Below are 15,754 nucleotides of genomic sequence, written 5' to 3' on the forward strand. Positions count from 1 at the left end.
TTTCCTGTAAGTTTCCTCACTTCAGCAAAATTGTTCAGTCCCGGTCCCAGGTGAATCCTTCCCAAGTATTTAATGTGTAAGTGAGAGAGCCCCCTGACTTGTCTGGGGGTAATACAGTGCACGAACACAGGGCAAGGTTTGCAACACAGCGGGGTACTTCCCGGTATCAGGCAGGAGCAGAGGGGGTTGTGTTGTTGTACCACAATCGCTGGGGGAATATTGTTTTGTTTTTGGAAGAGATTGCTAAAACAGATGTTGAATGCGAGATGGCGTTTTTAAGCCAGCAGCAGGCAAGAATTATTCTTCAGGATGAAAAGTGACCTCCAGTGAGCAATAGTGCCTTTAATCCCAAGCTTTGTGCATTGCTATCTGCTTCTGATCACTTTGAAAATCCCCTCCCTCTCACTCAGCCTTCCCCTTTGCTCCTGCACGATGCTGTGAGCAGCTCCATCCCTCCAGCTGCTCCTGGTGACCTGGGCGCACAGCGTCAGGAACACTGGCACTGCAGTCCTCTGCAACAACTAAGCTAAAAGGAAATAACAACAAATCTCCTTGGTCTTATGCTTTGGTACTGAGCTTGCAAGTCCCACATTGTAATTCTGTAAGTTATCTTCTCATGGGAGGATAAATCTTCCTGCACACATCCCTACAAGTCCTAACCCAAGACAGCTGAAGTTTTGGCCATGGGCCTGCACAGAATTTTGATGATTTCAGTGCACATCCCATGCACCAAACCAAAAACCTAATTATCTTAGCTGGGATTTTTGAAAGATCTGTGTCTGCTAAATTTGGTTCTATCTGACTATTGAAGCTTTCCAGCCCAAATCTGACTGCAGCATTGACAGCCCCATGTTGGCCAAGTGGTCACACCCCACTCATTGCACTCCTCAGACCACGGCACCAAGACGACGAAGGTGACTGCAATATTGCTGCAATGGGGGATGTCCTGCTCTGATGAAAGGTCCAGAACCAGCACCACACACACACACAGGTATTCCATTGCCCCCAGCTTACTCTCCCAGTTAAATTATCAGTGTCATTCCCTAGAACAGGATTCCCACAGTGCAGCTGGCATCCAGCTGTAGCTTTCTGATGTGCTTTGTGTGACGGAGCTCAAGGTGAAATGGTCCCTGGCTACAGAATTAGTTTCATTTTCTAAAAGATCTTCTAAAAAGAGCAGACGTGTAGAAGTACTCGGAGCTGCTGCCTCGGACACTGCTGCAGAATCGTGGTCTTCCCAAAGAGGGCACTGATGCTCTGCACACGAAGCAGAGGGAAAAGCTGAGAAATACATCGGCGAGGCATAAATCTCTGAAGAGAAATCTGTCTTAGCACGTCTACCTCAGGAAAAGGGGAATTATTACACTTAATTAAAGTGTATTGACACCACATGTGGCCCCACCTCTCCCTTTTGGCTTTATTAATGATAGCAAAACTGCAGGCTTATAAAGGTGGTGGAGGGGGTGTCTGCATTTCTAAACAGTAACCATAGACTGCTTTGAAAAATATGAATGCAGCAATCACACTTTTTAACAAGCCTAATTCCTACCTCTGAGCTAGGGTACATTTTCTAGTCAGTATTTCTGCATCTTGGCTGAATTGGCAAAGGGGAATCAGTGAAGTACTGTTTTCTGGATAACTATTAATGCCATTACAGCAACATGTGGACCATTCTTCACAATGTTTATTGACAGAAAGCATTCGTTAAGAAGTCAGCTTTTGTGTGTTGTGGGTTGCTGGGGTTTCTTTTTGCTTTTTTTTTTTCCTTCCAGGAGAGCTGTTTTAATTAAATTACAGAATAATGCCCTACCTGAGCAGACTTCTGCCTACAGTTTATGAGAAATCTCAGCTGCAATACAGAGCATCTGCTTAAATTTTGAGCTCTGTGCTTGGATTTACCCTTACTGCTATGGGCAACTGATTTAAACCTAATTAACATTGTCATTCTTCTAGGACTCACATGTGGAATAAAACAAGGACTTTTAAAGGATGGGCCTTCCTAAGATAGCTTTAACTGTTTAAATAGTTAACTAAATGACTTAGATTCCTGGTGCATCAAAATCCCTTATCTCATGTTGACTTCCAGGGAAGAAACATAAGTCTGAAAGTTTAAATCAGATCTTTGCATGGATATTTCAGCGTGCCATTTCCCCCATCCCTCCCTGACTCCTGAGCTGCTTCCTTCCAAAAGCCTTTTCCATTCCTTGCCTTTTCCTTACCGGCAGTGAAGTCCTGCAGCGAGCAGAAACTGCTTTTCTCTTTTAGCTCCCCACACTGGATGCAGGGGAGCAGACTGAGCAACAGGTTTAACATTTTCCTTTCCTACGTTATGAAAATCATGGGTGGCAAAAGTGTCATTTTCTAAAATCTTGGAATCATTTCCTAGTAAAGTTTGGCTGTGACTGGAAATTTCACATAAAACAGTGGCAAGGGTTAATATTATTCCTGCCATAACATTTTGTACAATTTCCCATGAGAGCTCTCAATGGTTTTCCACTGCCACTGGAAATAATGACTCTCAGCTGGAGTAAGTTGCACTAACACTTGATATTCCTGTGCCAAGCACTCTTTGAAATGAGCTTGTGTTGCTTTTGCACACTCAAGAATAACTAACACCATCCACTCTTGGTCAGAGTTTCTAACCAGAAGCCAATAATCCTGACCAAGTTGTTCTTGAGTTGAATTCACATCAAAATCCTACAGAAAGTGAGAGCAAGAATAAATTTAGCCACCAAATCAGCAGATGTGTTTGTAAGAAGCAAGGAGCGACCGTCCGATTGGATGTCTGATTTCTGGAGTGTTCCTGGGTAGGTGTTCTCCTTCCTGTGTGCAGGGAACAAGTCCCGATCACTGGGGTTGTTGGCAGATTATTGTGCACCCATTTTAGGGCATACACAAAATCTTACAAGAGCAAAAGCATGGAGCAAATGTAGAAGTGCAGTTTCCATGTATACTCAGAAGTTGAAAATCCCTCACTACAAAGTCAGTAATGGTTCCAAAAATTTCTTGATAAATATAGTCTGTCTGAATCATGTAAAGATAAAACTTTATTCCTGGATTCATAGCTCCATTGGGATAACAAATTATACAAGAATCCGGTCCACTTACTACAACAGGACAGAGCAAGGCAAAACACCATTGCTTCTACCAGTGGAGCCATCTGAAAACACTGGACTCTCCTTTACCTGTCTACAGCTTTGTGTAAAAATTCCATCCCCTTCTCTACAGAGGCCACAGAGGGTGATTATTTGTATTCAAAGTAAATTATTTGACATTTTGTATATAAGAAAAAAATCCATTGCGTCTATTTTGCAGATGCTTGGAGGATGATGGAAAGATAAAGGTTGCCAGAACAATACAGAGTTGGAATTTCTGCAATGAAGTTCAAACCTTCCAGTTTAACTGGAGTGATTTATTTATTTTTAGATGTTACTGCCAATGAGCTCACAATATGTGCTTAACAAGACAGTAATTTGAATTATGCAAACAATTATCAAACCAGATCTTCACAGTCAACCTGGGATTGTAAAAGCTATATAATTCATATTAGAAATGATTGTTATTCTACCAGAGGTTGTAAGCATCAACACTGCAATCACTGCCAAGTTATCAGTGCTGGGAGTGGCATATCCAGAATCTGGAAGATTTCCAAGTCATGATCTCTCATTCTTAGACATCAGGAAGTCTATGGCGTTCATACATAAATATTACCGGGTAAATACCATATTCAGCATGTCCAGTATGGAGGTGGTACTACACATTTCACCCTTGCCAAGCTGACAGATTTTGATATAATAGAAAAAAAAGATCATGAATATATTTAGAAAGTTAAATCTCAACATACTCTCATTTACTAATGCACTTTGAATTTGTAAGGGATTTGTAACAGTTGTAAGGGATGCCAGGATAGACAGACTTTATTTAGCTATCCACTCTTTGTTCCACATACTCAAACAAGACAAGTAAAATGGAGATGTTGTTCTGTAAAAAGAAAATGAGGATATCTCAGAAGGTTGCAGAGTAACGCAAAGTCTCTCTATGAATTTATAACTGGTTATGACAGGGGTTAAAATTATCAGGAAGCAGTATCGCCATTTGATGATGTCACAGCTGCCCTCTGGGAGAGTGAGGTCACTAACAGAGTTGTTCAGGGAGATAACAGTCTGTTAAAATAAACAGAAGTGCCACATAATTACCCACACTGCTGGAGGAGGATTAGACTGTTTGGAAGACCCCATGTCTGCCTTACGCTTACTGTCACGTTTTTTTTTAATCCTTGGGTAGAGGTGAAGGGAACTGTGTGATTGAAATCAATAACTGGAAAGTTCGAACAAATAAAGAAAAATAAAACAACACAAAGGAGCTCTGCTTTTTTGCATCAGTTATAAATTTATCTCAGTTGTGTTAGACACTCTTTCACCAACATGTAAACCTGTGCTATACTATCAAATGGAGATACCTGGAAAGTTTTCCCATCCAACATGGCAAATTCAGCAAAAGCAAAGTATGTCATGAAACAAAATCTCAGGTGTATGCAAGTTGGAGCCACTCAGCATGACTGGAATGAAGGAATGTTGTGGAACAGTGCTCTGCAGCACCATAACAACGAGGAGCAGATGGATGCTCCCTCGGGGTTCCAATCTCAACGCTTGTGGTCAAACCCACACAGAGCATCTTGGGGCCACAGTCCAAGAAGCCAACTGACTTTTCACCAGTGAAAACCTTGTCACCAGGAGCAAGTACAAGCAATGTTCTCAGTTACTACATCAGAAAAAATCAGCACCATTCCAGCTTCTGGAAGACCACAGATCCACGAGTCCCACTGGCAGTATGAGCATAAGGCAGAGAAATATGCAGCAGGCTTGCCATGGCACATATCCAGATCAGCAAGAGCAAGAACATAGGGGCTGAGGCTCACCTGCATGTGATTGCCATTCTTCCACTTGAAAGCCACACACACACTGCACATGCAGGAGCTTGGAATTCACCAAATAACGGCTCTGAAGGGAACTCATGAGAAATTCTGAATCAAACAACTACTCTGGCATCTTTTCTTTTTCCTTTTTTTTTTTTTTTCCTAAGAAAATGGAAGAGATGACCAAGAGGTTGAGACTGTCTTGGAGGCCTGTTTTAAATACTCCCATTGTACAAGCAAGTCATCAGACCTCAAACCACTTTAAAACTCTTGCAATTGAAAATATGCTTTTAGTGGTTTTGTGAGCACAGAGACTTTACCATCTATTAATATTCTACTAGCTTTTGATAGTAAAAGTATCATCCTGGGCATGCTATATTTTGACACTCTATTTGGAACCTAGCAAAAGCACTAGACGGGTGCTGTAGATGGTTATCCTGAGCAGTTATGATGTTTAAAGATCTCCCAGAAAGTATTGTAAAACTGTGTAAATCCCAGGAATCTGGACCCATTCCAGCTCCAGTAATACATTCTCTCAATATTCCTCCTGCAGTTTCAATTGAAAAACCATCCTGAAATGCTGTATTGCATTGCCGGGTGCTGTAAAACAACTGACATATTTTACTTCAAATTTGGCTGCTTTTCTCTTTAAATAATTTGTAAGTCATTATGTAAGGAGCTCAAGGATAAAAAAAAAAGGGGGGGGGGGGGAGGGGGCTACAGAAATATATTATCACTGACATTAATTTTGGCACCATTCAAGACCACCAGTATTTCAAATCAATTAATAGTTATTTTTCTATTATCGTTGGCATTTTATTTTTGTTCAGATAGAAAAGGTCTCTCATAAAAGTTAAAAACAATCTATTTTTGGAAGCAATACAGCAACAGTAAAGGAGGTCTGATGAATTCTCATTAGACTTTTACGAACATGAGTTTTTTGGAACTATTTTCACATGTAGAAGTTCTGAATGGTTTTAAAGGGTTAGAGCTCATCCAATAAAATAAGTTTGAGTATAAATAAGGCTAACCACAATAGACTAAATTAATGTCCCCATTGTTTGGGGTTACGGCTTCCTAAACATGATGTAGCAACACCAGTTTTGTCTATTATTAATGACTCTGAGAACCCTGGAGTTTGGATTGGCACTTCAAATTGAGCTGCTTGTTTCATGGGAAGTTTTACCAGGACTCTCCAAGGTGCATGGAAGTATCATTAGAGTCAGTTGGTAATCTACACTTTGTTGGAAATAAAATGAGAAAAGGTTTTACTTGTGTTTTAATGTTTAGCATCTCCAAAGCAAATCTCATGTGTGACAAAATGTAAGTATGCTTCCCAATGTAAAAAGATAAACATGTTAAGCAGTGCTACTAACAATGCTTCATAGCAGAGCTTGGGAAGAATTTTATTTTCTCCAAACATATAAACATCACCTGAATGACACAGGATATATAGATTTATTATTGCAAGGTAACAAGGAGTGTCTAGGAGCAGCTGGAAATAATTCAGTAACACAGTACAGTGAAAAGGAGTTTAAAAACCACACAGTCTCAATGATATTTTCATAGTGCTCCAAGCAATTTACTTCCACAAGTTAAATGGTTTCAAGACTATCCAGCTCAAAATTACATACACAGCATAAATGCCAGCAGTGGTAAACTGCAGAGCATCAGGCCAATGAAACAACAGCCAAGAGCCCTCGAGGAAATTAAAGTGAGATTTATGAATGGCATTCTCATAGCTTTGATGGATATCACCCAAAGTCCTCCCATATCTGTCACTGTCTATCTCATATGTGTCTCACTACAGAAAATAATTTGCATTTTATGCCAATATTTCAAAACCCACTGGACTCATTCAGCCTATAAAATCTTTGTTTCTGCTCTCCACCTTGCTGGTATCCAGACCTTGAACCAACTTGCACTGGTAAATTACTATTCCATATAGATTATACAGTTGAAATTTAGACTATATGGAGTCATGTAAGTTTGTGGCCCAGTTAAAGCTTTCCTCATGCTGAAAAGCACCTCCATCAAGAACAGGTTATAATTGCTGCAAAAGAGATTGTGGCTTGGGTAGGGCACATATTACTGTATATTCCAATGATGGGCATAAACATTCTTAATTGTTTTCTATTCTGCTAAGTCGCTCCAGGACAAAAGAAATTTTTTGCTTGCATGCATCATCTAGATAGCTCTTATTTAGGGTAAATAGGTGGGATGATACAATACATGCAGAGTTTTCTCTGTACTTTAAGTTAAAGGGAGTGAGAGGTGAAGAACTTGGCAAATGTGAAGGTTGCTCAAAGACTCCAGTTTTGTTCTGGAGTGGATTTGGACTAAATATACTTTACAATTTTAATGGCAGCATGGAAGTAGAAGTCAGGAGTTAAATGAGTAAAAGGCAAAAAGCAGGCAAAGAATTCTGGCATGCAATTGTTATCAGCTCCAGAAATCTTAAGTTGAACAGTATAGAGATTTTTCACGGGACTGCACACATCTCAAGTTAAGACACATAAAAAATTAAATATTTATATGTATATGTATAAAGAAAATTTGTGCTATATGTTAAAAAAATAAATAAAATCTCCTTCTAAAATTTCAAGTGAAAGTCCCCCAGAACTTCAGGCTTTTCAGAGGATGTGGCTAGCAAAGAAACAGTGCATCCAAGGGTATGAGCGGGTACAGCCACACTTCAGGAAAGAAGCTAGGAGATGCAGTTAATTATAAAAATACATTAAAAAAATCAAAGAGGGACTAAAGAAAGGCAAAAGAATATTTTAAACTTGGAAAGGAAAAACTGCTCAGTGAAAAATGTAAAGCATTTAATTTCCGTAGTTTGCCAAATAGGAGCTCAAGACTTGATTATATCACAGTAACTTTAATGTAGGCTATAAAAATGAATGTGGAAAGTTAATGCGCATTAAGGCTGCTGAAATGAGTATCGGGTTTCTTTTATCATCATTACTCAGACTAACTGGAATAAAACCATGTCAGGTAAGCATACTTGTATAGCAGTCATACACAAAGGGAACATAGTATCTGTCAAGAGAGACTTTCCAATCTACTCAAGAAAAGCATAAAAACAGCTATCTAAAACTGAAATGAAGATAAAAATAAGGTATCCATTTTTAACGAGAGGGGGGCTGACTTTTTATAGGAAGAATCTGTGGAATTAGTGGATACTTCCTCCCTTGAAGCCGCCTGTTCTAATTTAAGCCCTGTCTTGGAAGATAGATGTTAGCTAAACACAACTTATTGGCCTCATTACAGGTGTGTGTGTGTGTGAAATTCTGTGGCCTTAAACCTAGGTGAGGAGATTCCCTCTCCAAACACCAACCCAACAACTGTGGGGTCTAAGTTGGGAATGTTCTCTCACACGTCATAAATACGACTGCAAATCACGAGGGATGCGTTGCCACAGAAAGAAAACTGAGCTGAAATATCAGGCTTCCTCGTTGGCTGTGATGGTGGCCGCAGTGCCGTGCCATGGACCTTTCAGTAACTGGTGCTGTGATGAAGAAGGATGCGAGGTATTTTGGAGAGCAGGGAATAGCCACAGACACATGGTTTGAAAAATAAAAAGGTTGACAAAATCTATTAGCTTGCGGTAAAATTTCATTGAATCTTTGCTTGATTATAGACTGTCCAATCTCCAAACATGCCTATGTGCTTTTGAAACCACTTTTAGTGTTTTTAATAAGCTGTAATTATTTTTGTAGGATTTTTAAACAAGTCCTCCATGGGATTTTTGGTATTTTCCAATGCTCTCTCAGACTGTTCTGTTTTAAAATAAAACCTGGGCAGACTGCGAGACCGGGGCTGTGTCTCTGAGCTATGCACAGGGATGCAGGAGGGCCAGCTCTGTGGGACCTGCGGGGACAGACTGCCATTGCTTTGGCCAAGATCTTGGCTCAGTATCAAGAGCAACGGCATGCAAAGAAAACAAAGAACAGAAATTATAAGGTGGGATTGACCTTAGCAAACACCACTAAGTGAAGGGAACCTCCTTCTGTGCTTCCACTGCCAAATGGCAAAAATAAATAAATAAATAAAAAGAACACCCAACCCCATCAAATAGAAAAAAATTAGAAAATGGCTGTGGCTTCCTTCAGCATCAAGAGCCTACAGGTGAATGACACATGAAGATCTAAGGCCTTCCTCCTCTAGGTCCCACTTGGGTAGCTTTATTTGTATGAAGAGAAGCCTTCAGCTCATGCGGTTGCTGAGCCTCAGGCATGGTGGGATCGCTGCCCATGCAGCAACGAGCAACCTCTGAGTGAACCGCCCAAGGGATGCAGCAGGGGACTTCAGGCCTGGAACCCTATGGCACAGACTGGTACAATAAATGCTCAGAGCAACAGCCGTACATTGACAGCTCTGGTACTGCAGCACTCAGAACTGACATGTTGGGGTTTGGAGCAGGACCACATTGAGGCTGGATCTGTTTGTCAGAGGTTTGGGGAAGTTTCAGAACTTTTTTGCATTTTTATTCTGATCTAGAAAGAAGAATTCAAATTTTGCCACTGAATTTTGATTTTGAAAAATAAGTAATTGACAGCCAGAGAGGGAGGATGAGAACTTCTTCAGATATCTTGAAAATTATCACTTCAAGATCAGTACTGAAGGTTTAATTTGAAAACAGGCAAAGATCACAGCAACAGCAGTGAACTTCACAGTGTTCTGATACAGGTCCATAAAAGTAGCTTGTTTCTCTTTTAACTTCAAAATTCAGAATTACCCCTGAAAACAGCTTTCACAAACCAAAGCAAGAAGACATAAATCTACCAGCTGCCACAGTTTCCTGCTGTACCCAGGTTTCATCTCCCTTAACCCTGAAATGTTGGAAAAAAGATGGGCCTTGAGGTCATAGAGCCATAAAAATAGCCGTAAAGATACTATCTCCATCCCTGTGGAGGGAAACATACCCTTCTACTTCAGTGGTTACTGCAAATTTGGATAACATGCATCAAATGTTTTTGAGAGCTGTGGATAGAAGGGCTATCAAAGTCTATGTGATTGTCATTTAATAGAAGTCCAGGAGTTATTTAAACTGCTAGAAAAACTAAAACAAGTTAGGAACTGAAGCTTATTTATGAACATTGATTACTGAGTGCATTTGGCAACACTTAGGGACAGTGTTTTTTGCCCATATGTGTCTCATTTTGCACGTTACCTCAGTCTTATAGTCTGTGGCTTTCCAGAAGTTGACAGACAGCTACAAAAGCACACTCTCAGCTGTCAAATAAATGGCTGATTATTTTAGCCTTTCTTCCAAGGCTTTGAACATCCCATTTAACTCGTAGAGAAGAAAAAACAGCCTACCACAAAAGAAACGGATCTGGTATGTTACTATTAGGTTGAATTTTACTTTGTGCAATAGAAATGGCACTGATGAGAGAAGGATGTGTGCAGGGAAAGTCTAGAAAGTGATGTTTTTTAACTTAAGATATAAAGTACAGTTTAATGAAATTGATCAATGGAGATGAGGTTCCTTTGGCTCTCTTGGAATAGTCAAGCAACTGTTAAAAACCACAAGAGATGGCAAACTGTAAATCAGTGGCACCCACAAGAGGAGTTAATGACACTTGTTGGCACTAATGTTGTCTCCTGTTCTGTTTCTGTCCCAAAAAACAACAGTAAAACCATGTGTATACAACAGAGAGGCAGCCTCATCCAATTTTAGGACTTGTTTCAAGAGGGTCTGCTTGTAAGGCAAACAAAAGAAGTTCAGAATCAGTGACAACTTTCAGGCACTGCATCCTTCTCTACTGGAACCCTGGAGATTCCAGCATGGCTTATCAGATGTACAAATTAGAGCAGCATAATTCTTGCAGTCATTTATTTAGGCTAGAAGATAACCAACTGAACAAAGATGTAATAGATTTTTTATTTTGCAATAAATTGAGTTACAGCATCACCATGAAACTCATCTGAATCTTCAGGGACAAATTTAGATCTGATTAAAATCTCCTTTGCTTTGAACAAGGTTACACTAGGGATGCAACTGGAGCTCTGAAGGTGGCAAAATTTGGCTGAAAATGTTTGAAAATAAAAGCCTTCCCTGTTTCTGTCTGATATCAAAGATTATTGCAGACAGAATTCAAGCAAAGTTTGAAGTCTAAGGGAAAGCAATATGGAGTGAATAATCTGCCTGGAAGGGGAAATGTCTCCATTCGGGCCTTATTTCATCTCATCTATCTCAGACTTCAGTCCAGCAACACAATTAAGTGCATGCTTAGTTTTAGGAAAGTGGGAAACTCTATCAATATTAAACAAACTACCAGTCTGCTTACTGCAGGTGCTTAACTGGGCTCCCAAAAAAACAGCTCAGGCTCCCAGAAAGAATCATCACCCTGTCCTCAGTGAGGTTCAGCTTACAGCTCTGGCAAGTGGTTTAAACTGCTTATGCCCATATGCACGTTAAGAGGTGGGGTCTGCCAGGGATCAGGGAGCAGCCAGATCTTTAGCTGTCTATTTTTGGATGTTTTCTCTAAAAAGCTTTTTTTTTTTTTTTTTTAAACCTTTAGTGAAAAAAAAGTTGCTTCATGAACCCAACATGTACTAATTGGGTAAAAAACTTCATTGCAAAGGCTACTTTATAATTATAGGATTTGGGCTGTGGCAAAAAAAAAAAAAAAAAAAAAAAAATCAGATATATTTTTTAAAAAAGAAGCAGCAGATTATTATATTTAGAGCAAAGTCACCTCTGCTTTTTCTGTCTCCCAGGATAGACATGAAAACACCTTTGAAAATTATTTTTTTTCCAAAAAATATGGTTTCTTTCCCGGGTGTAAGTGTGTTCAAGTGAATGTAATTACATCTTGCATTTAACAAGCCAAATATTTGATTTCATACTAGTATGTTTTCTCTCCAGCTAGTGGTAAATGTGGCTTCATGCACTAGATGCAGAACATTTTTAAGAGCTGAGCAAAAACGATATGTATTTATATGTTTATGTGTATGTTTGCATGTGTGTACATATGTAAATGTAAGTGATTACCACAGAGAAGGGAAAAAAGTTTCTGAATATGAAGCACATTCCCCACCTCCAATCATTTCATCTTTGTGGAGCAAAATAAAATTCATGAATGTTTCTGATCACGATGACATTGTAGCAACAGGAATGTCCGACACTGTTGCCACTGGAGAAGGATTAGCCTAGCTGATGCCCTATCAATCTGAATTATATCCACTGTATTTTACAGTGAGTAAGTGAATAGCCTTGACCCAGAAACAGGACATCTAACCTAACAATTAGTAAATATAAAGAAACTAGGTGACAAAGAAACTCTGCAAGGTACTATTGAACATGACTGTATCTGGAGGAGTCAGGTGTAATGGTAGGACTGCATTAGAGGAACAGCACTGAAGGACTTAAACATCTTGCTGTCCTTGTTCAAGCATGATGTGATCTTCTGACAGGTCCTTTAATAGACAGGACAGACATTGGGTTGAAAAGACCTATTCTTGTAATTGAATCTTAGTGAGAGGCAATGGAAAAATGATGCTGAGATATCCCATCGACAAGTTTCTTGGACTTGGCACTCTAATCAAGCTATAAGGCACTCATTTTGCAGTATTCTCTAGAGGTTTTATTAATATCATCATGTAAAAGTTGCGCTGCCGAATGATCTAATTTAAAGAATAAAACACATACGTAAACAGACACCTGTAAGTTTACCAATGTGAAGCACCACTTTTCTTCTACCTGGCAGCAGATAACCATGCTCATTAGGGATTACTATTTCAGATAAGCCTATATTTTCAGAGCAACTCACCGAGCACAAACACGTTAAAGCATATTTATCCCCTTGTTAAGAGATGAATGAATGATCTTTAGAGACTCAGAAACAGTTAAAAAAAAAAAACTCTCTGGAAGACACTTTTACTCTTCTTTACCCAATGTTATACTATAACCAGTTCATGAGCTGCAGTTCGCTGTGTGAAATTCAAATCATGGATTGCCCTCAATATCACAGACATTTCCTGAATGGAACAAGATATAGCCTATAGAAAGTCACCAACGAGAGAAAAAGGAAAGTAGCCATAATTATGTTTTGAAATCTGGATTTTAGAATAGTATTAAGCTAGGATATCTCTGGATGCACACACTGCTACCTTCAAGCCACATCAGTAGATTCTATTTCCAAAACTAATATACCACATTTTGAAATTATATTGTACTTTTTTTTTCTTTTGCTATTTTCACAGTTCATGATTCAATAGCAGCTACAGTAATGAACAGATAATTAAATTTTCACTTTTCAGCCCTGATGCTTTGTTTATTTAACAAGCCTGATTAAGAAATAAGTAGCCCACAACTTGGTACCACTCCAGCTATTTCCAGCATGTCATTATGTTTATTGTAACAACCCACATCCAACCCACCAGGAGTAGCAGGGAGACTCCAGGCAAATACCATCCTTCGATTTAACAGCACCAATCAAAGAAAATGTTGGTTTGTTTGAATTAGGGAAGGAAAAGCAGAGAAAAATAAACTGCAAACCAAAGTATGTTCCTACTTAGGGTACTTTCCCCTGGATTAAGCAAGAGATCCATTGGCATTTTAAATCAGAAATGATAAAGATAGAAAAGCTTACTCGCTCTAACTTGACTTTGGCAACCAGAACATCATCATCACAAACAACAGAAGGCACATAACGTGGTTCTTAATCTGTTCTAAGTAGGGAAAGGAAAACTGGCACCAAAAGCATAAAACAACAAAAATAGTCCCTTCAGTGTAGAAATCACACCTAGTAGGACATGTTCCCATAACTCTCCTTTTCCCTGTTCCTTTTCCTTTGCCATATCAGGAACCAGAAGGAAAAGTGCCAATGCTGTGAAGCTCTTAGCTTCCTTAATCCAGAGAAATTGGGCAAAGAGAACCAAACTGTATTTTTTCATCTGTGAGAACAAAAGTCTTTCCCAAAGCTAATATTAATACTGGTGAGGTCCATCTGTTTGCACTAAGGTTATCTACTTCCAGAGGAACTGTTTCTGGATATCCTCCTGGGCTCAACATAACCTCTCTCCTATCCTATGTGTTATTCATCTTTCCGTGTGACATGATGGCCCAGACAAGTCACAGAGGAAATAGCACATTTACCTTCAGCTATCCTTAGTAGGTGTCAGTTCTGCCCAGAAGCTCTATTCCATCTTCATATAGATAAAACTGACACTTCAAATGCATTACTAGCTCCCATTCACATCGAAGAAAATGTTTTAGACCCACTTATTGCTCCATTCGGTATTATTTGCTCTTCAGTGAAGCGAGCTGAGCTACATTTCTGCACCTTAAAGGCAGGAAGCATCTTCCCCTGCTCCTTCCCACCTACAGAGAATGGCTCACCGTCTTCTCCTTGTAGGCTTGATTCAAATATCATTGGAAAAAATAAAACTTAATCAATAATCTTTGTGCTGATTCCCATGATTAGAGGAGTATCACATCAGTGTTTAGCCTGAGAAGCACACCGCTGTGTAAATACTTCTTTGGGCTTCAGTGGGAGAAAATAGTAGGGTTCACCAAATTGTTGCAAGGGGAAAGAGTTGTAATTATTAAACCAAAATATGTAAGTCAGCTCACTTAAGTAAATAGTCTCAGGCCCAAAGTAGACAGGATTTTCAATATGTGTCTTTATCCCATTACAGACTGTAATGAGAATGTAAGGGAAGATAAAGCAGAAAACATATCTACCAAGAAACCCCCATAAGCCAGTAAATGTTGCTTAGTGAAGGTACAAAATGATACACAAAGCCCAGTTCCTTGAGCGAACTGATAGGAAAGGAATGAGAGGCAGCTCTCTGTGTGGGGAGATGTACTTGGCTGTGGGCTGCTCAGGTCAGAGCAGTGAATGCAGGCAGTCAGGAAAAGTGGGACCTCCAGGAAAATTCAAGGAGTACAGGGAAAAGGCAGAGCCCTGGAAAGGAGCCAAATAAATCTTGTTGAGGAAAAATAAATATCTCTGTTGGATGTCATTCAGAGATACTGCTATGTAGCTGGTATTTCCCAATGAAGCCTGTGAACTGAGCAACTGAAGCCTCCTGCAACATCAGTGACTGCTTGGAGCAGAGAAAACTGAATCAGTGTTCAAAAAGAAAAAAAGTATGTAAGAAAACCCCTCAGACTTTGCTAAAAGCAAGAAAGCACCATCCACATGAGTTGTTAAGCTGCTGTAACCTCGAAACATATGATCACCAGTGCCATATTACATTTCTATTATTCCTTTCATCTGCAGCATGTCCATAGCTGCTGACCTCACCCAGCAGCATGAGCAGTACGACAGAGGACCTTCTGTGAGGACAAGTAAGCATCAGTGGGGCCATCTGCATCTTTCTCCTCCCTCCATGAAATCAAGGTGAGTTCAACAATACACAATTATTCTTCTCCCATAAGGATTCTGTAGGGCTCAGGGACAGTCACAGTCCAGAAAAAGATCAATAGAGAGCATCGAAATGTGGTTGCTGGTCTCCTCGATCATATTCACCAAGCACTGAATTTTACACCGCTGAGCACCCGAACCCCCATGGAAACAAACCGAGGGGCTGTGGTTTTTCTGCTGACTTTTTCATCTATCCAAACAAGAATTTCTTTTTTTTTTTTTTTTTTTTCTTTTTTAAAAGTTAGCAGGATAAAATATCGGACTGCACAAAATGACTGGCTGCTATATTTAACTCAGACAAACACATAACAAATCACTATTCTGTAGAAAGAAGGCACACCTCGTAGGCTATATTTTTTTTTTCTTGAGACCTGGACGTAAGACCACAACCCTCTAAATAATCCTCCAGAAATAAACCAATGAAATGTTCACTCTGACAACAGACACAGTATTATAC

General features: G+C 39.6%; 1 long non-coding RNA gene across 1 annotated transcript in view; it reads left to right on the forward strand.

Moving 5' to 3' along the window:
• The first annotated feature begins 14,759 nt into the window (after window positions 1-14,759).
• Window positions 14,760-15,754, forward strand: part of LOC101751181 — a 344,852-nt gene continuing 343,857 nt past the window's right edge. Inside the window, exons 1-2 of the long non-coding RNA XR_005840735.2 lie at window positions 14,760-15,020; window positions 15,154-15,273. This is a non-coding gene — a long non-coding RNA (uncharacterized LOC101751181). The remainder of the gene's footprint in view (window positions 15,021-15,153; window positions 15,274-15,754) is intronic.

This window comes from Gallus gallus, chromosome 18 (assembly GCF_016699485.2).
Source record: "Gallus gallus isolate bGalGal1 chromosome 18, bGalGal1.mat.broiler.GRCg7b, whole genome shotgun sequence".
NCBI lineage: Eukaryota > Metazoa > Chordata > Aves > Galliformes > Phasianidae > Gallus > Gallus gallus.